At 39.5% G+C, this 22,541-nt stretch overlaps 1 long non-coding RNA gene across 1 annotated transcript; it reads right to left on the minus strand.

The window, feature by feature from the left end:
- Positions 1 to 1,351: 1,351 nt before the first annotated feature.
- On the minus strand, positions 1,352 to 14,702 carry LOC134520691 (uncharacterized). The gene is made up of 3 exons (XR_010072518.1): positions 14,578 to 14,702; positions 6,381 to 6,536; positions 1,352 to 4,169 (listed from the first exon to the last, which is right to left on the minus strand). It is a non-coding gene; the product is annotated as an uncharacterized LOC134520691 (long non-coding RNA).
- Positions 14,703 to 22,541: the final 7,839 nt, after the last annotated feature.

Below are 22,541 nucleotides of genomic sequence, written 5' to 3' on the forward strand. Positions count from 1 at the left end.
TCATTCTTCAGAGAATTCTTTTTGGTTTGTTTTTGATAGACTGACAAACATTAGCTGAGCTCTGCATGCCTTTATTTGAAAGAATGTTTTTCAGTAGTTCCAAGATGAGCTAGTACTTGATTGTAAGTATATTGTGATCCAGTTATGTGAAATTTTGGGGGTTTGTCCAAAGGTTAGACTGCAGAAATAGCTGTATAACATCAGCAAAGCCAGTTTGCTGTTTTCCAAATTGTAGTGAGTGATAAAGTGAATGTACTTTATGCACTGGTGGTAGTTGTCTTCTGAGAATCTTCAACAATGGTGTCAGATATACGTGATTAATGAAATGCTGTCTACTAGAACACCGAGTGTCAAACACAAAGACTTGGTATAAGTAGGTTAAATAAATTTGCCCCAAGCATAATATTGTCATTGGTCTACTTTTCTTCTGATGCTAAGCGTGATTGCAGTTAGAACGATCTGAGACTGCTGTTGAAGCCAAAGTTCTCCTGTTGCATTTTTGTCTGGGATTCCAACCTGACTGCCCTGACAAGAGCAATCACTTGGTTCCTTTTGCAACATCTGTCTTTCCTGTATGGAATCCGATCTGGGCAACATCACTTAAATTCTGACATAAATTTCTGACCATTGTAAAAGGACAGTAGCCAAACATTAATCTGACCTTGTTATCTTTAATCAAGAAATATGAATATATGTAGAATGTAATATTTTGTTCTTGCTCCACAACAAAGGCTGGTTTTCATTACTTTAAGTTATAAACACTCAAAATGCTATTAAAATGCTCTTTCTAATACTGTGATTTATGAACGCAATTTGTGCCGTCAACTTCCTGAGCAGTGCATTGAAAATGTAATTCCTACCATCAGGATGCACAAGGTCTGAAGAGCTTGTTGCAAGCATCTGTATTTTCTGCTAAAGAAACCCATGTGAAGACTCTGAACTTGTCAGCTTAATTTTTTAGCGATAATTTTTGTTGGCACAAGATTGTAGCAGCAGCTATATTCAGTTAACAGGTAGCTCCTAATACATGTGTGTGTGTTCGTGCGTGTATGATTAAATAAATAAACACATCAATGAACATTCTGTGTATACATAGAAAGTTAATTCTGCAGTAAAGTTGTCAGATGTTACAATTTAAAATAAAGCTACTGGACCAAAGTGACAGCCACTTCTAAGTAGTCTATTTCTTTGTGTATGCTTGGTTTTTTTAATGGAATTTTTTCTTTTCTTTTTTTTTCTTTTTTAGAAATGAGGAGGTGTCAGATAACTCTAGAAAAATGTATGTGTTTATATTTGGGATGAGCAATCCTGTTGTGATGTTTCCAAGTCTGCTTTAACGCAGCATGTTTTCATTACGTTTCAGAGAGATTGCAAAAAAAGAGAAAAAAAAATCAATGAAAATGTGGACAGAGCCAAGTAAGAGCGAAATAAAAAATGAATCAACAGAAGCCTGTGTGTAAAGAAGCAAAGTGGGAAAATGAAAATTGTAATGCAAATAAGTATCTGTGCCAGTCTACTTTTTAGAGACTGCTCTGTTTCAATGAAAGTTTAGTTAGTAGAAAACCAGGGTTATTAAAGCTAAGAAAAGGGAGTCATTCTCTGAAAGTAATATTAATTTAACTGATGGAAGAAACAGGTCTATGAACTGTAGCAAGTTTTATGAACACTAAATATAGTTTCAGAAGTTTGAACTGCTCTTTTAATTCTTAAATATCTTGGTTTCTACTGTACACTTGTAAATCGTGACAGTTCTCCAGTTATGAAATGTGTAACTTAGTTGATTTCTCCTAAAACTGCAATGCTGATTTTTTTTTTAAAGCGTTCTGCATATTCATATTCCTTCCCATGATATGATTGACTAAAAGCTTACCATTTAATGATGTATCTCAAGAAATGTTGTGGCATCTCTTGACCTGTTATGCAACTGTCCAGTAGTGTTAGTATATTTAGCTATGACATATCTGAGGTATTTCAGCATCTGCCTTTAGAACAGGCACATAGCGGTAAAGAAAATACAGCGTTTGGGTTGCATTTTAGACATCCACAGTGCTTTGTCTGAATTAATCATTCTGCTTGTATGAGATGCTTAGTTACAGCCATGTTACTGTTTTTTATAGGTGTGGTAGGTGTGAAGCAATTAGGTAGTACCCGACAAATCCAGACCACTCATTGGAATACCATATGGAACCTGGATGGCGGGGTAAAGGTATTAAACAAATGTATTGGGTATTTTTGTGTGGATGTATTGATTTTTGTTTAGTGGGTGGCTATGAGAAACGAAATTTGGAAAATAATACTGTGGGTCTGCACAAATGGTCTCCCAAGTGAGCAGTGCTGCTGTTAGGACAGTGGCCTGCCTCCAGCCTGAATCTGCACAGGTGCCAGGAGTCAGTAAACCGGGGCTTAAAAGAATCAAAGGGTAATTGTCATTTGAAAAACAAATTGTAAAACGATTGGCACCTTCTTTTCATAGCTGGCACTGGAGACTTATCCCACTGAAGCCCCTCAGAAGACCGGCATGCTGGAAAATGCACACAGTGCTGGGAAAGGTTAAGGAGAACCAGCTTCTCAACACAGTCCAGCACCTTGGAGGACTTTGCAAGAGTCTGTCAGAGCCGGAGCTCGTACTCTCAGCCTGAGGTAAATCGTGAAAGTTCTCTCCTGAACAGCCACTTTGCCGAGTGCCTCTAAATCAGTTTTTGCAGTCATGCCAGTTAACAAGTTGACAGTCAGTCAGCTTATCTTAAAACAGAGAGCGCAAGCGTAACAGTCTTGTGAAACTGTTCTGGAAGAAATGGTGTCTGCTCCACCCTCCTTCCCTGGGGTACTGCAGCTCTCCATAGACCCCTAACTGATGGCTGGATGCCACAAGTTACACTTCTGAATGTGTCATTACTGCTGTTTTACTGTAGTGGCTGATTTATTATGCAAGTCTGTGGTTGCACTGCAATCAAAAGTCCATATGGCTTGAGGGAGACAGGATAGGGTAACCAACATTAGCGTAGGGTAGAACTGAACCCTTAGGTGTTGAGTTGTCACCAAAAAAATTTGGCTTCCCTTTAATATTCTACACAGTAGATTGCCTTCTTATTCTAAGCAAAAGCTGATATTGAATTAAAAGACTTTGTTGTATATTAAAGAAACTGAAAAGACTTAAAAGAGGGGAACAAAAGATCAGTCATATAGAATGTGATACCTGAAACAAGAAAGAAGTTAAAAAATGATTAGCTGTTTACAGGCCAAAGAAAACAAGTCTGTTAGACCTAACCTGCCTACTCCTCTCCTAAGGCTCATATACCAACACATGGGAGCTCTACGGTGGAAATTTACATTTAATTCTGTTTTGTTTTACTTGGCGATTGTATTCCTCCAACTTTATTGTTTTTCAGCATTCAATATTTTAATGCTGCATCTCCATAAAAGATACCTAACAGCACAGTCACAGTCCTGCAAAATAATACAAATATCACTTCCACTTAATGACATGTGGCATTATTCCCAGTGACTGGCCCAGAAGAAAAGGTTCCTTTGCAATACACTTGACCCATGAAGATCTAATTTCATGTCTCCACAATCGATGCATGAAAAATGTATCAAATATCAGTCATTAACTGGCTGTATCCATTAATTAATGCCCTTGTGCTCATACAGCATTTTTGTGTTTGCACTTTTTTTAGGTAAAGTGACACATGATTTAGTTTTCTTAGAAAATAAGAATGGCCTTACAACCCATGGTTCCATCAAGTCCAACATCCTGTCTCCAAAAGTTGAGCCTTCCAAACAAATCTGTCATGATTCCTAGATGTGCAAAACAGCAATATCAAAAGCTGGCATAAAATTGTTTTGCCATCCAAGGTTGTGGGCCACTGTTAGATATATATGTACTGAGGGAAAAAGATTAATGTTACCAGAAGAGCAGGGGAGCTGACAGGAGATGAGGATGAGCATATTTTCAGCAGTAGGCAGAACTCCCAGCAGCACAGGATCCCTAGTTTGTGCCACATTACGCGGAAGAATAGCAAGGATGGCAGAAACAACAAAATCATGGCCAATGGGGTAGGGAATAGAAGAGTTGAAGCAGCTGGAGAGAATCCAGGAGTGTTGAGAACATTACTACTTCAGGAGCTGTATCACTGAACATCAGTGTGTCCAGTGTCAGTGACAGAGACCTGTTGGAAAAAAAAGTAGCAGGGAAGAATAAGAACAGAGCAAGAACATGTGATACTTCTGCCATGTACTCTCCTGTGTTTCAGCTATTTTTAGTTCAGGAGATTTCCTGAACCTGTGGTGGTTTGTCTGTAGAGGAATCCTAAAGGATTTATTTTCCAGGTACTTGTTCATACTTGTCACAAACTTACATAAATTTCTTGCATCCATGATATCCTTTAAAAATGAGTTTCACCGCTGCCTGTTGCATGTAGAAAATCTACACTTTTGAACCGGGCTTTTTGTATCTTCTTTTGTTCATGCCTGGTTCTTGTGGTGAAAGAGAAAGCAACTAACTCCTTTATGTCATTAATGATTTTGCAGCCTTCTCCTCTTTATCCATTCTGAAGATTCCCAGCCTGCCTACTAATTTTTTTATATGAAAGCTTTTACAAATCTTAATCAACCTTGTTACCTTTCTCAGAATATTTGCCAGTTCTAGCTTATCTTTCTTAAAATGAGGGCATCAGAATTGCACATAATATTTAGGGTGTGGACGAGTCATCTATTTATATGGTGGCCAAAAGATACTTCTTGTTTTGTTCCCTATTCATTCTTGATTCCTCTTTCTTAGGTTTTCTATGCAAATTTATTCTAAGAGATATGTTATTTGAGTGTTTTGCAAAGAAAAAAGTGAGAAAACTGGTGAGTATTTTGGGCCTACTGTGAAAAGCTTGGAGCATAGTAAGACTTAGATACCCTTATTATCCATATATTCTTCGGAAACCACATAGCTTTCTTTCTGGAGTGTATAATTTACTTGGAATCTAATTTTCAAACAGGCATTTGTACTTGAATATGCGTATTTCCAAGGTCTGTTCATTGATACATACAAATCTTTTAACAAAATGCTCTTCACTTTCAGCTGAACTGACTTCTCCCTTCAAGAAATGTCATATACATTTTAAACCTCTAGCATTAAATAGAAATGTAATGTAGACTGTAGACATTTTGCTTGGGAAATCTGTGTACTTAATGTTGACTAATGTGTGGCTTATGCAGATCTTTTAGCTCCCTGATGTAATGGGGAAAAAAAAAAAATCAATATTTTCTTCTATCATGTTCATTACATTCCACAGGATATTTGGGAATAGGAAAGCAATATATTATTCTAATCAATTTTATAGCATTTTTTCCATAATCTCTTTGCTGCTACTGGGCCCCCTTGCTGAAATCACATCTATTACCACTTCCTCTGTCTTTTTATGTTCTTTTTTCTTGTCCCTGTTTTTTTTCCTAATTCTTCTCATGTTATTTGCCTAAATTAGATTGTCTTCACTGCAGTCATTTCTTCAGAGCATAAACATTCAAACTAGGTTTACCTAGTTAGCTTATTTAAGAGTAATAGTTTAGAGACAGAGTAAGGAGTTTGTCAGGCTAATTTGCTGAATTTCCACAGCAAATCACAGCTTTGACTAGACCTTGACCAACCCTTAGCAAGCCAATTTAGGGTTGGCTTGGGGTATGTCTACGCGATGCTATAAATGGATAGATTTTCTGTAGCTCTTTGAAAGTCTGGCCTTATAGAGTTCACATTTTTTTCAGTTGTGAAAACAGGAGAAAATGATCTAGTATTTACCTTGCTCCTTCACATGCCAAACGTCTCAAATTGAAATAATTTCTGTATTGTAGTGACTCATTCAGTCAGAGAAACTGAATGTACTTTACTCACATGAATGTTTTAACCAACATAATACTTTTGTGAACTTGTTAAGTGTTATTAACCCCATTTTAAGGCTGAAAAACACAGAGATAAAAGAGACTAGAAACCACATTTTCAAAAATGACCTTTAAAAAACATAAGTGCAAAAATTCGGGAGCCATTTTTTGAATTTGGATGTTAGATATTTTGCCAGTGTCACCTAGGAAATTTAGCAATTTTGGCAAAACAACTTCTGAATCTTGTTTTTCAATTTTATTTGCACCTTAAAACATATTGTTTCAAAATGAAAATAAATGTGTACTTTACTTCACTAACAGATCTACCAAGAATAAATAATACAATACTGACTTCATCGTGCTAGTAAGTGCTGTGCTCCAGCCGTTTATTTAATAGTGATGTTATTTATAGAAAGCTCCTTCATGTGATGTTGTTGCCAGTAACCCAGATGTCCCTTGAATGCACTCTATTTTAAATAAAGGTGAAAGGCTAAGGAAAATATAAAAGAACCCACCTTTAATATTTGAATTCAACAATAACAAGCAGGGTGTGGTCACTCTGAAGCCGTGGCTTGTCGGATGCTTGGGAGAAGGGAAGGGTGGGAAAGCTCTCTGCTTACCAGTTCCACAGTCTCGTTAGTAAAAACACATCTGACACCCGCGATTGTGGCCTGAAAGATACAGTGAGAATGGGTGGTGCTTTCAGTTACTGCAATGAATATAGTGTCTTGCTAGGACTTGGAATGTAGCCATGGAATAAGAAGTTTTACAGGCATTAGTATGCTTCATGTTTGAGAAATTGTGAATGAAAACTCAAGAATTGTCGCCTGCATGTTTAAAAAAAAAAAAAAAAAAAAAAAGGAGGTTGCTGCCTTTGCACTGTTCCCCCCCTGCCCCGCCAAGGACACTGTGAGGCTCTTCACATAAAGCTTATCCTGAAAGCTGCTTCTTCATGCCCACTTTGTTGTACGTAAACAGGACACTGTGATACCTTCAGTGTTTAAAATGAGACTTACAAGCTGCTATTTACAGAAAATGCTCGCGCATTTGAAAGTGGTTTGATAGTAAATGAAATTCACAGGAATGTGGGTAGGTCAGAGACAGAAAAATGCACATTTTACACATGGATAATCCTCCCTGGAATAATGTGAAAACTTTTGTTTGGTTTTTTGCAGTGTTTTTTTGTCATTGATGTTTTGGTGATTTTGGGATGCTTGGTTTTGTTGTGTTTTTTTTTTTTAATTAGAAAGTAACACGCTGAAGTTTCTGTGAACTGAAACTTAAAGGCTTAAATAATATGTATTTACCTGAAATCAACTTAGTTGAAGCTAGAGGCATCCAAGCCCTGGAAAAAAAATCATATATATTTCCACCCAGAATAGACTTCCAGTAACCCACAATCACCCAGAACTTGCTCTCCAACATATGAGGTCACCTGGAACAGGCACTTAATTTTTTGAATTCTCCTTTTATTAGGGTTTATTCATTTAGTTCTGATTAAAGAGGAGTTAAAACCTAAGAAAAAATATTAGTGCTGTATACAATCACAGCCAATGTGCTTTGCTATTCCAGAAGAGTCTACCAAATAACTTCCACTCTGTCTTACCTAGCTATGAAGAATTTTATTCTAAGAAAAGGGAGTATTTTTCAGAGTGTGTAGCATAGTTGAATGTCTGCCATAAAACAGACTGTTCACTCCTCCAAAAATGATACAAGCAGGTTGTAGTGAGCCTAGTATCTAGACAGATTTTTCTCTGGGCTCATTCAGCACATGGAAAAAATATTTCATCTCAATTCTTCACAAGCTGACACCACAAAGCCATTTCATTTATTTTTCCTGACATGTTGTTGTGTTGTTTAATACTGCATGTCGTCTCCCCTGACTTTGGAACAAGCTGGTAGGATTGAGCAGAACTCTTTCATTTTCACAGTTACAAGGAAAAATGATATCATAAAAGAGAGAGTTAATTACCAAATAATGATTGGGCTCCCTGTACAGCAACATCAAGCACACCTGAAGTAACCGACTTGGTTAAGGCTTGCTAGCCAGATACTATGCAGCTATTTCTGTTGCTTTCTATACCTTGCACGGGTACTGAAAAAAAAAAAAGGGCCTCCTACAATAAATTCTCACCCTTAGCCTTGGGCTATCAACTTAAGAAAATTAGCAATGCTGCTAATGGCACAAATAACACTACTTTCCCATCTGTGTCGTCTTATAATCAAAGCAGGAAAAGATCAAACCCCTTTCCAGAGATAAGCAGCACTAAGAAACTTGTAGCGAAACTAAATATTACAACTTTTTTTTTTTTTTTTCCCTGCAGCTCCCAATGGCAGGGGGGTGGAATTATCTGCAGCCAGCTGAGAGAAGTTTATAGTGGTTCGGGACTGAATGGTGAGTGCAGGGGTATAAAACCTATTGCAATCTTAGACAGGAACCGGGCTTTACTTGAACAAGAAGAGACCTGTTTCAGAGATCAATAGGAGTTGAACTATGAAGGTAAAAGGAGAATGAGTTGCATTTCAAAGGTGTTCAAAAGGTGCAAAAGCTTGATTACACTATTTTTTTATCTTTTTCAATCCTTTTGACCTTTCAGGTCCTTTTCAATCTGACACCCACGTTAGCAGCTAGGAATCAAGCAAACCTTTTTTTACACTGATCCAGCAAATTTTTCCATATCAGTTTGTTCAAATTGATGCATAAGCAGCACCTGAGAAAAGAAGTAGGGACACATCTGAACAAAAAAGTAAATCAATGATGGGAAAGTTCAGGAAATGCAATGATGACAGAAAATCCTGATAAAATGAGAGGACAAAACCTGAAATCAGAAGCCAGTCATAACGTGGGGCCACTGAGGCTCCCCCTTCCAATGGAGTCTACTCTGAAGGTGTTAACAAATCATTTATTTTAAGACTATAGCTCTTATTCTTGTAAAGGACTAACTGCAAAGCGATCACAGTTCCCCTGAATTTACAGCTAGCAAATCAAAGGTCTTTTGAAATCTATCTTATCAGAACTGGGACTGCTGCTTGCTTGCGACTGACTCATCTGAGTGGCATGGAATTACAGATTTTCTCTTAGGTCATTTATCGTCTTTTGTGAACCAAGGTGTCTGCAGATGCTTAGGTATCTGGGCCTCAAAATTAATTTCCACAAACAAGAGTGCCAGTAAAATGTGACCACTTAAATGATCCTAGAAACTTAATGCAAAGGGGAGAGGAGATGGGTAATCTCCGATAACTGAAATCTAAACTATCGTTAATCAACCATGAGTTAGCTGTGAGTCGCAGCACATCAGGGGTGCAACCATGGGCCTCAAGAAGATCTGAGCTTAGTTTCCTGCTCTACCACAGGTTTCACACTCAAGCTGGGCAAGTAATTTAATCTCTTTTGGCCATCTCCAACATCGGGCTGATAATCTCCAACCTTTTGCCTCTGTTGTCTCTCCAGACTAAAGTCTCTCCAGACTAAAGGTGGCCTTGCTCTGTACAGCCTCTTTAGACATGGGGCCCCGAGCACACTGTCATCTGGCAAACACCATAACGCAGTTCATAAATTATGTTTTACAATAGCCCTTTTCTTCAGTTCCCAAGGAGAAGACATAACATATTGTGTTAAAGGAACAGCTCTCATCTGGTAACATTAAAAATGTTCCAAACTTCTCTCTAGTCACCCCAGAAGTCAGTTGAAGTTGTAAAATCCCTTTCAGCAAGTTGGTGTGATTTTAACATGAGTTCAGGTCTGAGCTTGGAAATGCTTCCTCTGAAGAGAGTTCCTTTGAACAACTGTGGTGTGAAATGAGCTTCTCAAAATGATCGTGGGTCTTTCAGGGTTTCAGGTTCTGTTCAAGTATTTACCAATGCATTTTGGCTTGCTTTCTAGCTTGAATTCATAATTTAAGAGGGGAGGAAAAATTCGTCTATTGCAAGTACATTAATGCAAGGCGATTTATTGCATGTGCACTGCAAAATGACAGCAATGACTCTCCAAACTGTCCAAGCACAGAGAGCTGTTTCTGTCAAATACTTATGGTATGACTGGACACATGCTCCAGCTAAGATCTTTGTTTAGTAAATATTGAATATTCCCTAGTCCTTTATATCCTGTCGTCATTTCCTTTGTACAGCTTGCAGCTGTAGTTTCAAGCCAATGTACAAAAGTCATTGGTTAGGCAGAGTTTCATAAGTGTGTTTAACCATGTAACGGAGATCTTTTCTGATGGTTTTTCCTCTCAACAAAGTTCTCAGAGTTCTGTAGCCTGCATCCAAACTAGCCTACGCCAACATCTGCTGTGTGTAAGTCGTAAACAGTAGATTCATTCATTATCCATTTAAGAATGATAAATATACTATAATACACATATAAATTTATAAATATATACATATATGTATAAATATGTATATAAAAAAGTAGGGAACTTGGCTACCATGTAGCCAGTTTGTGGTTTCGGAAAACCACAGGCTCTAGGGTGGAGATAGCCATTGTATTACATTAGGTATTTTCTCACACTTTAAGAAGTAGGAGCTCAAAACACTGTGGCCCAGACAGAAAAGTATCCAACAGTAAAGCAGTTCCTTCATGCAGGCTGACTTGTCTCACCAGGACTCTGAAAAGAGATGGGTGGAAGGGGATGTTGGCTAATTCATGAGTGGTCACAGGGCCCTGTGTGTTGGGCAGGAATGGGAAAAGGGGGAAATTGTGTAGTTGAGAAGCCTTGTGATAAGGGACGTACGCTGTGAAATGAGTGTAGAACTGTTTACCCTGGACTTTCACAGGGCTTGCTCCACAGTATTGCCTACCTGTGTGTTGGTTTTCCGTGCAAAGAGGGAAACCAGCAATATTGCAGGGTGGTTTTCTCAGTTTTGACTTGTGGGCAGAATACACAGGGTTTGGATTGAAATTTTCCTTTCTTATTCCTCCATTGAGATGGATTAAATTTTTTGTGAGAATTTTTTTCTGTTATATTGTCCTCCTCCTGTATGTTTCTGCTGAGTCGAATGTGCAAGTGATTAACACCAAGACAGAGTTAATTAAGTAGTAAACATCTGTGTTAGGGCTGCTGCCCCTCTCAGTTCTCACTCTCTTTTTAAGATCTGCCAGAGGTCTTTGCTGTGTAGGGCTAGACAGGAAGGGAGTTTGGATATTAACATCTCTCACTTAGGAAATGTATTGAAACTGTGAGCAGCACCCAGGTATGCCACTGAACAACTGTTACAAAGCAGCGTGATGCAGCTCAGTGGCCTAGAGGTGGAAGGCAAGCCATCATTTTCACTTTTTCTGTCTTGTAGGACTTGCTTCAAAGCCACAGGGTGAAACCTGCAAATTTGGGAAATATTGAAACTCAACTCCTCTTGGGAGCTGGTCTATAAATGATGCCAGAAAGGCCATAGGAAAAACAAAACAAAACAAAACCAACGAAACAACAACCAAAAAAACCCCAACAAAACCCCACCAAAACCCCACCAAAACCCCCAAAACTTAGATGAGAGAGAATTCGTGCTCAGTTTTCTGGAAACTATGCGTAGCAATCCTGAACAGGTAGTGTTCAGCAGGCAACATCCTATTTTTCACCCTTCCCAACTCAAACTGTTGTGACCCTTCCAGAGATGGTTTTTCCACTGCTAAAACAATGGAGCAGCAAAAGCTTTCATGAATAGGGAAGTCTGAAATTGAAATGGTTCTTTTGACAGTGTAGCAGAAGAAAGATGATAAATAACATTATCACACTAAGGGAAGCAATACATTTGCAGTGTCCAGGGTATCAAACCAATGATTAGCTCATTCAGTTTCAAATTAACCTCATTAGATTTTGTAAATGTAAAGCCTCTTTTGAAAAATGACTTGAAAACTGAACCTTGCTCTAGAGAAATGGCTGGAATTTGACCTCTTTCTAATAGCTTTAATTTTTTTCCCTTTTACTTTAATTCATTATGATGTCGCCAATAAATACAATAATCTGTGTGTTCTGCCAAAATACTTCATAAAATGTTACCTATCTTCCAGGGGGAGTGGTGAGGGGAGTTCTGTTTGTTTAAAAATGAAGCTAATTAATAAATAAAATAAATATTATATAGGAACATGTATTTTATGATTAGACAATCTTAGAGGCCATGTTAAGAATTAAGAATTGGTCTTTCCTATAAAATGGTTCTTGCCAATTCATTTACACTGCTAATTATCTTGCAGAAATAAAACTGTTTCATGAAGCCTCAGATCCTGAATCACAGCCCACAGCTTCACAGTCGTATCTGCTCGTGGGAATTTTAGCACAATATTCCCCCAGGTGCTACAGTTGGGTCAGCAGCTCTCCTGGGAGCTCAAGCGTAGACGTGGCTCTGTGGGAGTTGGACAGCTTTAGCCCTGCTCGCAGCAGACGCCATCCAGGGCACAGGAAGGGAATATCTATTTATTTTCTCCAGGCAGATTATGGAGTGGGAGCAGATCTGGATAATAGCTTTTCTGCTCCATCGTTCCCCAAGGCTGTTGCTCAGCTGGAAGCAAGGGTGCGTGAGTCAGCAGCCTGTCTCTGTCCTTAAGGTGTCAGTACCCTGTACACTATTTGGGTAATAAAACCGTAAGATTTTTGCATTCAGCTTCACGATATGTGCTAGTGAACATACGTTGATGCCATTTCCAAAATAAAACGTTGTCAGTGTAGCAAGAAGGGTAGCTCTAACAGATTTTGGGGAGTATTTTTTTTCTTTCTTTTCGTAAGACACTGTAGATTGTGTTTTCTGTGTTATCTGGCTCTCCCACCTGTTCCAGCTGCACTAGCAGGGCTGTATTTAGTTTGCAAGGTTCAAGGTTAGCCTGAGTTTCGTCTCAGACCATGGCCAAGAAATGTAAACGTGTAAAAGGTGTGTGATATGAAACCCCTTGGGAAATGCCATATGGGGTGTTCCTCCTCCCCATCCTTGCTAGTGAAGACCCCACTGATATTTTTTGCAGTGAATCCTCTAGGAGAGAACAGATAAGGCACCTAGGCAAAACTGCAGCATAGCAAGGCTCAAGCTCAGACAAGAGTTTATCCCTCGTTTGAAAGCCTTAATCAGGCAAATCTTATGCGGGACTGATGTTTGCAGACTTACTGTTTCTGTCTGTCTTTTGTGAATCATCGAAAGAACATCATCCCAGTTCTCTCAGGGATGCATCCAGGCTGCTTTAAACTGTTTATAGTAGCTTGTGGGGTATGTCTGCATTGCATAGTAGAGATACCTGTTCTGGCTACAAGCAAGCTTTCTCCAGAGACAGAAGCAATACATCTGTGTCAGTGATGTTTTGCATAAGAGTAATTGTCATGTGCTGATATGTCTGTGTAGCCATGTGCTGGGCAGCACAGTCCTCCTGCTTCGTTCAGGCAAATGGGGGTAACTCTCAAAACAGTTCTGCCTTGTGCAGCACAAAGCTTTGCTGTCCTCATGCATTCTTAGGATTTCTCCTAACTTCAGTTTCTGCAAATGCCTCAGCTAATTGTTGCTTTTTATTTCAACAGAAGACAAACTCACATCCGCATCACCAGAGAACAACATCACCAGAGAACAACATCACCAGAGAAATCAGCCCTCACTGTTGCTAGCAGTGCTGAATTATGGTGTCGTGCAGTGGAAGAGTTGGGGATCTCCCAGTAACTCATTTTCCAATAAAAGAACTAACATCCTGCAGTCAGGTATGGTGCAATGCTCATATTCTTGCTCTAGAGGTCCTATTATGAAAGTCCAGAAAGACCTGCAAGCGCCAGCATCTACTGGAATGGCTGCTCTCAGTCTTTTTCCCCCCAGGAACCCTACTAACCCAGAACTTTCTCCTCTCTGCCTTACCACTTGCATCTGCTCTCCACCAATAATGTGTTGTACAGGCTCTAAAAAGGGCAAAAGACAAATATTTCAAATCTAATAGAAGTACAAAATTCACAGGACTCTGTTTTTGTACATCTTCAACTGAATTCAGCTACAGTTGTATTGCAGTGCCCAATTTCCATAGCTGATTGCCTTATTTAAGGGTCTCAGTTCCACAACCAAGTCTCCTATGCAGGGTGTGACTGGCAGGATGGTACCCCAAACATGTAAATTTTCCTTTGGAGAACTGGGCACCCATCTGTAAATTCTAAAAGTTTAAATTTAGTTTGCTATTTCTGATTTGGTTTTTCTTGCCTGAAAATTCCCCTGGTAAAAGCAGCGCTTGCTTTTATCTCCTTTCCTGCTTGCTCAAGTGTAGTGGGGACACACAGGCTGTTCACTGCTCCCAGCTTCCCCAGCGTGTTGTACCTCTTGCCACCCTGGTGCACGTGGGTGAGTTGCAGAGGTGACCCATAGCCACCTAAGTAAAGGTTTAAATTTCTGTCTGTACTCAGACTGTGTCTAAGGTAAAGCTCACCCACCTTTTTTCCTTCATTCCTCTCCCTGCTTCTTTTCTTTTCACACTTTCAGGTACAGCTCTATGAGACGCTGGTTTCAGTGCTGATGTAGACTTACACAGTCTGCATTTGGTCTCACTCCCACTCTGCATTTCTGTTTCTTTTAGCTGTGATCCTACAACTGTGCGTGGGCTTGTGTTAGAAACTGAATCACTGGCATGATACAACAGTTACACAGGTGGGGATGGGGGAAGGAAGAGGGCAGAAACTTGTTAAATTGGGTTCACCAAGTTCTTTCGGAGGATACGCCTGCCTTCTCTCTCTGCATGGCTTTCTCTCCCTCTTTATCTTTGCCTACCTGAGCAGTCCCACCTGTCACTTGTAGACCATGTTTCTTGTAATCAGCTCTTCACATCCTGTGCATACAGGTCTATATATATCATGTTAACAGAGCAAAGTCTTCAGTCTTTGTCTTGAACACCTTTTCACCACTACAGAGAAAAGAAAAGTGGAGCATGCGGGATACAGAAAATGAGCAGCACGTCAGGTTAAACAAATTACAGTTCCGAATTGTAAGGATGATGTGTTAACGGGGCTTTTCAGACAAGTGACTTAGCCTCTGACTGCTCATGGGGATGCTGGGTGGTATAATGATAGAATTTTCACATGGCCAGAATTTCATTACATCATTTGTTAGTATATAGAATATCACAAGGGAGTTCTACTTTATTTAACATAGTAACAATGAACAGCTGGCTGCATTACAGTCCTCTGTGTCAGCGAGGATACAGTCAAAATATATTAGTCTGGTTTAAAACATTCAAATTACATTTTTGTAGGTTGGCCAGTATGCACTGTGAATGAGCAAAACAAGAAAAAGACAATTCAATAGTGGAAATAAAATGTCAAACGTAATGAGAGCCTGAGCTCTATGCAGAAGAAATGTTGGCATGAAAGGTGTTAGAGGGATTTAACCTATTTAAGGGGCATAGATTATAAAGGTATCTAGTTTCCAAGACTGCCCTGCTGCCTAACAGGACTTTAAGCCAGGAGTTATATATGATACAATGTTTATATCCCCATTCTGATAAAATTATGATTTTACTTGCCTGAAAATTCCAGTGTTAAAAATGTCAGCTGTTAGCTCCTTTTGTGCCTCTGTGAGTTCAGTAGGGATGTTTGATCATTCCCAGCTACTGGCATTGCCTGGTCTGTTAGGGTTGTTCTGCACCACCTTTTCTCCTTTCCCCTCCAGCCATATCAGAGACCATCGTTGCTGCCGCAGTGCGGGCTCTAGACTTCTCTGCCAATTTGGGTATGTATATTACAGAGAAGTCTAGAACCATCTGCACACTAGCACTGGGTGATGTGTCACAGAAGCTGGTACATGCAGTTACAGCCTCTGTAATGGCTAACAGACTGTGCCACATGAGCCTCTTCTTTCTCATTCATTCCTGCACAGCCTTCATCAAGTTTTCTAATTTTTCTGAGTCTCAGCTCACCAACTAAAGAATCAGGCTTAAGCATGATTTACTTGCGTGTTTTGACAGATTGACAGAGTTCTGTGATCTATTCCATAGCAAAATATAAATACTCTGCACAAACTCCCATTCTTGTGGGATTTTTTGTGAAGTTTACTGAAGTATATACAGTATTATACATATACACATATTAATAATAGGAAGAAGGGGACTTAGATGTCACTTCTTGCCAGTTTGTGGTATTACCCACAGACCTTTTCAGAGTGGTATGCAAATGTAGTTTTACAAGCTGAAAAGGACATTGTGTTCCCACAGTTGCTATAAAAGATCTTTCTGTGATATTAAAACATGGGATTGACAGGAAGCTTTCTCTGATGGTTGGCCTGATTTTTTATTTCTTGAGTATGCATGTTTATACATTGGCATTTATATTTCTCCAATAGCCAATAGAATAGCACAGTTGTTTGCACTGATTTCTCAGAACATCCTCCAGCTCACCCGTTATTCTGCTTTGGAGACAGATGGCTGGAACGAAGTAAGGGCTTCCGGATCTGGCCTTAAAAACATTGAACGAACAACCAGTTGGGGTTTTGTAACACAATGAAATGTAACTTAGTCATACTCAAATGGTGAGATGAAAGGAGATTCAAAATTGGGAAGGGGAAAAAAGAAAAGCAAGATGCAACAATAGCCTTGAGGTATCACCTTCAAAGAAGGTTCTCAACAAGATGTCCCAATTTAAGGGTGAACAATTAGAAAAGGGGCTGAATTATATTTTACAGATTTGGATTTTTTTCTTCAGAAACAGTTTTCTGATCTGTGAAAGACACCGAGAGGGAAACACTCTCCTCAGCCCCAACTGAAGTGAAACAAAATTCATTTTTACAGTTCCTCTGAAACAAATCTAAAGAGACCGACACTGTCTCATATCTTACAGACACTGATGGAGAAAATGAGGGCTGAAGGTGGTAAGGGTGAGTGAAATCTGCCTAGTGCAGAGACTCTCTGCACTGACAGATGTACTTCTGGAAATGGACTGGAAAACACGAAATGCAAAGGTCCTGCCGACCTTCAGCAAGAAAACCACATTCCTCCTGCCTTTCAAGCAAGAGACGTCGAAACACAAAGCTGCTATTCTTAAACAGAGCTCCTAGTGGAGAGGTGTTAAAATGGTTTATTTAGCTAACATAAACATGGCTAGAATCTGTGTGAAGGAAGGTGCCTACTACCTGCGGCATCCCAGCTGAGGCGGCAGACAGTGGGAAATGCGCACGACGCCTGTCAAAGGAGGGAAGAAAACGGTAAGCTGGCTCTGCTGGGCCTCTTGGTCGGAACCAGTGAATTAGAATGAGATGTAGTATTTCACGTTGGCTCAAACATTTCAAATTACAAACACACAGAGGACACAAATGTAATAAAAATTTTATTGTCTTCAGAATAGTGGAGAGAGAGATTTATTACGGTTTTTGTGTGACAGCATATAACGTAATTAAGACTGCACTATAATAACAAGTGTAACAAGAGCTACTTTTAAGGTCCTCAAACTCTGACAAGTTCTCCTTTTAAGCTTTCTTGCTTCCTGCAACAGGTGATTAACAAAAAACCACAACACGTTCACACGCCCTTATTAAGCTTGTTAAAAAAAATTGTAGAAAATTAAAAAAAAAGGTTGTATCATTTAAAAAATAGGTTAAGAAACAGCACAGTAGGGTTCAATGGGAAAAAGTAGCTCATACGTAGCAATTTCTATGCCTACTTTGCTTATGGATAAAGAATAGCTTAACACATTTTTTGCCTAAAATTATGCATCCTAAATGTTCTGGCACTGAAGAGCGAACATGTACATTGCTTGCCAATTCCCTTTTTAACAACTTAGCATTGCCATTATAGTAAGGCTTTGATGTAGCGCATCACTTTAAATTAAAGTCAGTCACTCTTCAGTATTCCCTTAAGTGAATGTTTTGCTATATAGGGATGAATTTAAGCATGTGCTTAATTGATGCGTTGAGTCAGCGTCTGAGGCAGTTTATCTGCACTATTCCTCTAAAATGCAGTGCCACGGTGGACATCCCAGTCTGGGGCGTTCTGGTGCTCCGCAAGAGCCGGTACCAGGTGCACTCCGCTCTCTGCTGGGAGGAGAGGCAGTAGTTAGAGCTGCGGGGCTAAATATCCTGCCAGGAAAAGGTTTAGTAAACCAGACTGTCTTTAGCCTTCATGTTTTCATTATAGTTACTTTCCAGACACCAGAAGTTCAGTTCATTTTTTGAAAGAGACACCACAAGTATAAACTAGAGCATAACTTTTTATTATTTGTAAATGTTACATGTTTCATTGCTGAAGAGCAGTATCAAGACTTTACACAGGATATTGAATTTAGTGCTGTTCAGGGAAAACGATCCATCTTCCCTCCGCAGAAGGCATTACGTCACGAAGGGATGGAAACAAAGAGCTCTGAGGGACTGGGATAGGCAAACTTCCCTCCTTTCACAGGAAATGGGTGAAGCCTTGCTTGAAATTATTATTCAGACGTTTTGTGCTGTGAAGGAAATGTCTCCTGATAGCACAAGCTATTGGTTTCCTGTTGTGCACTAACAGTTTTGGCATAACCAAGAATGGACAGGAAGGGCAAATGTTTGGGGGTCATTTGAAGAACTTGTTTTAATGAAAAGACCAGCCCAAGTAAGCGGGAAGAAATTGAGCCTGAAAAAGAAATTGCAATTAAAAGGGGGAGGGGGGAAGGAGAAAGGGGATCCGTCGCTGATTGCTACAGTGTCTTTGTGGAAATAAATAACAACAACAACAACAAAATCCCATATCAGATTTTAGCAGGGTTAGCAGAAAGCGGGGGGGGCGCTGCTGTTGAGCAGGAAGTACAGCAGGGGGAGAAAGCCCTTTGTGCCCTGCCTAATTAAGAGCCTGATTCAACAAATATATATCCGGCTTCTACACTGAGGAAAGCAATTTTTGGAAGTTTTCACAGATGCGGAATTGGTTTTTTTTTTTTCAACAAGGACCTTACAAGAGAGGCACTTTCAAGTGCTATTTTTCAACCACGGTGTATAAATAGCACAGCAGGTCCCTGAAGCCGCCTCAGCATCGGGCCGTCTGGCGGCTCGTCCTCCATCCGAAGCAAAAGCAAGCAAAGGGACAGGCACAGGAGGCGTTCTCCTGCCTCGGGCCTTCTTCCCAGCTTGTTGTGAGAGCAGAAAGGAGGTGGCTTCCCCTTGTCTTTCCCTGAGGTCCTGGGGGCCTGTGCCACCTCCTCGGGCTTGCTAAGGCGGTGCCAAGGCTGCCCACGCTTTCGCCATCGGTGTCTCAGACATTTTGGCTCTTCTCTCGAGGGAACAATACGAAACTGGCCAATGCCTCATGCCTGGTGATAGCTCCAGAGGCCATTTAGACCCTTTATCCTGAAAGACGAAGCGATGGCGGCGTTGCAGGGCCTGCGCCCTCCTTTGCTGGAGGCCGGCAAGGCACAGCAGGGAGCGCTCGCTGAAACTCTGTCCTGCAATGCAAGCGCAGACTTTCTTACAGGATTTCATTTTCAGGAAGAAAAAAGTAAATTTAGAAATCTCTCTTCAGTGCTGGAGACTTCTTTTTAGGATGGCGGTGCACATTTCACCTTAAGCATTCAAAATGTTTGAAGAATGTTTGAATGTTTGAATGTTCTAAAAGAAATGAAGCCTGCTTGGATTTTTGTGTTACATCCTTTTGGCAGCAACCACTTTCACCCTGGCAAAGGTTATTTTGATTGTATGGAAATTCAAGTTGTAGAAAACGGCTGTCTATTTTAGAAAACAAAACACGAAAGGAGTCACTTGGTGTTTGCTGATTCTTAAAAGGCCTTCCTTAAAGTGTTTTTAATGATGCCAAACCCACAACAGTTCGTAAAAATGTGCCTGAATTTGTCTTTGGATTGAATTTAGATAGAATTTTTAAAACCATATACAACAATGTTTCTACTTTCTACTCTTAGAAAAATACAAACTTCAGTCACATTTGAATCGCGCTTTTTTCTAACATCTCCTTTTAAATATTTTTGTTTCCATTTAGGACTGCCAACATTACCATGGAAACACCCAAAAATAAAGACTTTCCCAGCCTTGTGAGAGCACACCTGCAAGAGCAAGAATTGCCTGTCAAAAGTGACTCTCCTTCATTATTGGTGTCACCTAAGGACATTTTTTGTGGTCAGTATGATTTGTTATCTCAAAATTTATTGAAAGCATATTCTTAGAATTAATACAATTTGGAATCTTGCCATGGACCCGTAACAAATGCCTGTTGCTATCCCGTAGTGCTCTTGTTAATATACGATCTCGGTTTCAAGAACAAAACCAGCTCTTTACAGACTGAAGAGTTGAGATTGGAAGCCCTGCAATAACAAGATGAAATAAGCACTCATCTCCACGAGACAAACACATGTAAAATGAAGTCCTAATAAGCTGTCTTAATATAAATCTTTCCACTGGCTTCAGAAGTACTTGGATCAGAATTACAAAGAGAATTGCAAGAATTCATCTGCTGCTTCCTAGGAGAGAGGTGGAGCATATTTACTAGTGAACAACTGGCTACTATAAAAACTGATCTGTTTAGACTTTTAAACATTGCTAATTTTATACTTATCTATTTTTTAGTTACACAATTAAATTTTAAGCTGTTTGATGTGAACTTCTATAATTGCAACTAATTCTATGCAGTTTTCCAATTAAAAGGAAAAATAAATTGATAAGTACAATGGTTTAGCATGTATTTTTTTCCAAGCAGAAGGCAGCTACGGTGGTAGAACTGAATTCAGAAAATCTGGCAGTATATTTAAATAATATTTCAAGACAATGTTCTTAAATGTCTTATATTTAAAAAAACCCTCAAATTGACAAGATATTTCCATTTTTTTGGTGCCTATTCTCTGTTGTTAGCTATATGAATTGTATATTCTGCTTGCTAAATTGTTAAATTTCCAGTACATGAAGGCTTTTCATCTGTGTAACTTTCTGCAGCGTAGGGGCAATTTGACAGCGAGCCTGCATCAGTAACGAGCACCACTGGGAAAACAGAGAGTTTTTTCTTTGTTTCTTTTTACTAAGGTAAGATTTCCATAGATCCCAAACCCAATGAAAAATGGAACTTTAAATAACGTCAGAAATACATCTTTGTGTTATTAACAATAATACAGGAAAATTGTCAACTTTTTTTGTTGTTGTTATTTGGGCATACCAAAAAATTTAAATGCGTTCAGGTCTCACCTAGATTTACTTTTTACCACTGTTTCAATGAGCAGACTCCTTGGCAGAATTGTTTGTCAGCACAGACAAACCTCAGAAATGTTAACTGCAACGTCCGCATGGTGTGTCTAATACCAAGTGATCCTGTTCAAATCAATAGGACATTTTGGGACATAACATGCTATTCCACATGAACAGGAGTTTCAGACCTCACCTCTCCAGGAATATTAAAGAACGGAAGGAAAGAACAAATTCAGACCTCAAACAAAGTGTTTTCATTACAGAGATGAGTCTAAAGAGGGAGAGATTCATTCAGGCAGAACATAGAAACTGTATGTGACAAATTAGTGTCATGACTGTTGCACCATATCAGACTACAATCTCATCTGAATATATATATATATTTTGCAGGACTGGAGCTTCCTCTTGTACACATGAAAGATTTTCACAGAGTAGTAGTCTGGTGTTTATAAGAAGAATTCTTCCCAGAAGTGCACAGGTACTATCAGCAGGAACAATGCTCATTCTCATGTGGCTTGCTCACTCCAGCTATTAACAAAATCTCTGTCCTAATCCCAGTGTTGAAGTACTTTTTTGCTGAATTTACCAGCTGTAAGTACAGTACTGTCAAAGTTCTGGATATTTGCAGTCAATAAGGTTTCTATGTCACAAGAGAAATGTTTTCCCAACAAATGCGGATTCAAATGTTGTACGTTCCCATTGCTTCAGTTTTTGCTCTAGGCTAAGTAGAGGATTATTTAGCGTTGCTACAAGCTGTCGTATTACTTATGCTGCTCACCAAAGAGGTGGTTGTGTTTCAGCATTAGGTGGGAGTGTTCCTATGCATTTGTGCTCAAAATGACCACTTCAAAAGTTTTGTTTGCATGTGTTCATTGATACATTGGTGTTACAGATGGGAGTAAAAGTTGAATTTCCCTGTGAAGGCCGGTAGGAGCCTTAGTGGCAATCAGATTAAACTGGAAAAGGGTTATAAGCGTTACGAGTTCTTCAGTGGCAAATACTGATAGACGAAAGGCGTGAGGGTTATCGTGCAGTTAATTTTTCAGAAAAAGTGGAGGAATGAAATTAATTGTAGTGGAAGTTGTAAACTGGCATAGGTTTGAGCTCAGTCATCGTAAAATTATTCCTGTCTCTTTGGCTGGAATCTCTGTGCAAGCTGCAGTTCCCCCTCCTAAAGTCTTAAAATTGCTTCTTTTCATTTGTGCGTGCTTGCTGAAACTGATGGGACTAAAACAGCACAATACCACTTCAACTCAATAGGGAATGATTGCAACTGAAAAGCATTTATTTATTTGGTGTGAATCATTCTGTACTACGTTCCAGTTCCATACTGAAGGGGAGGTCTGTTTGTCTTTTAAAGGTTTACTTAAAAAGGAGAGGAAGCAAGGAGTCCCTGGCACCTTTACTTTGCGAATGCAGCTGACACACACCTCGCTTTACAGTGCTGATGTCTTGCAAAAGGACAGCTAGGACAGTTTCAGCTATTCTGGTGTTTATTGTTACCACATTGAGTCTTTGCCTTTGGTTATCAGGAAGCTGGTCAGCGTAAAGAAGTAATATTGCAATATTAGTATCACAGAAAAGGTTACAAATAA

This window comes from Chroicocephalus ridibundus, chromosome 9, assembly GCF_963924245.1.
Source record: "Chroicocephalus ridibundus chromosome 9, bChrRid1.1, whole genome shotgun sequence".
NCBI lineage: Eukaryota > Metazoa > Chordata > Aves > Charadriiformes > Laridae > Chroicocephalus > Chroicocephalus ridibundus.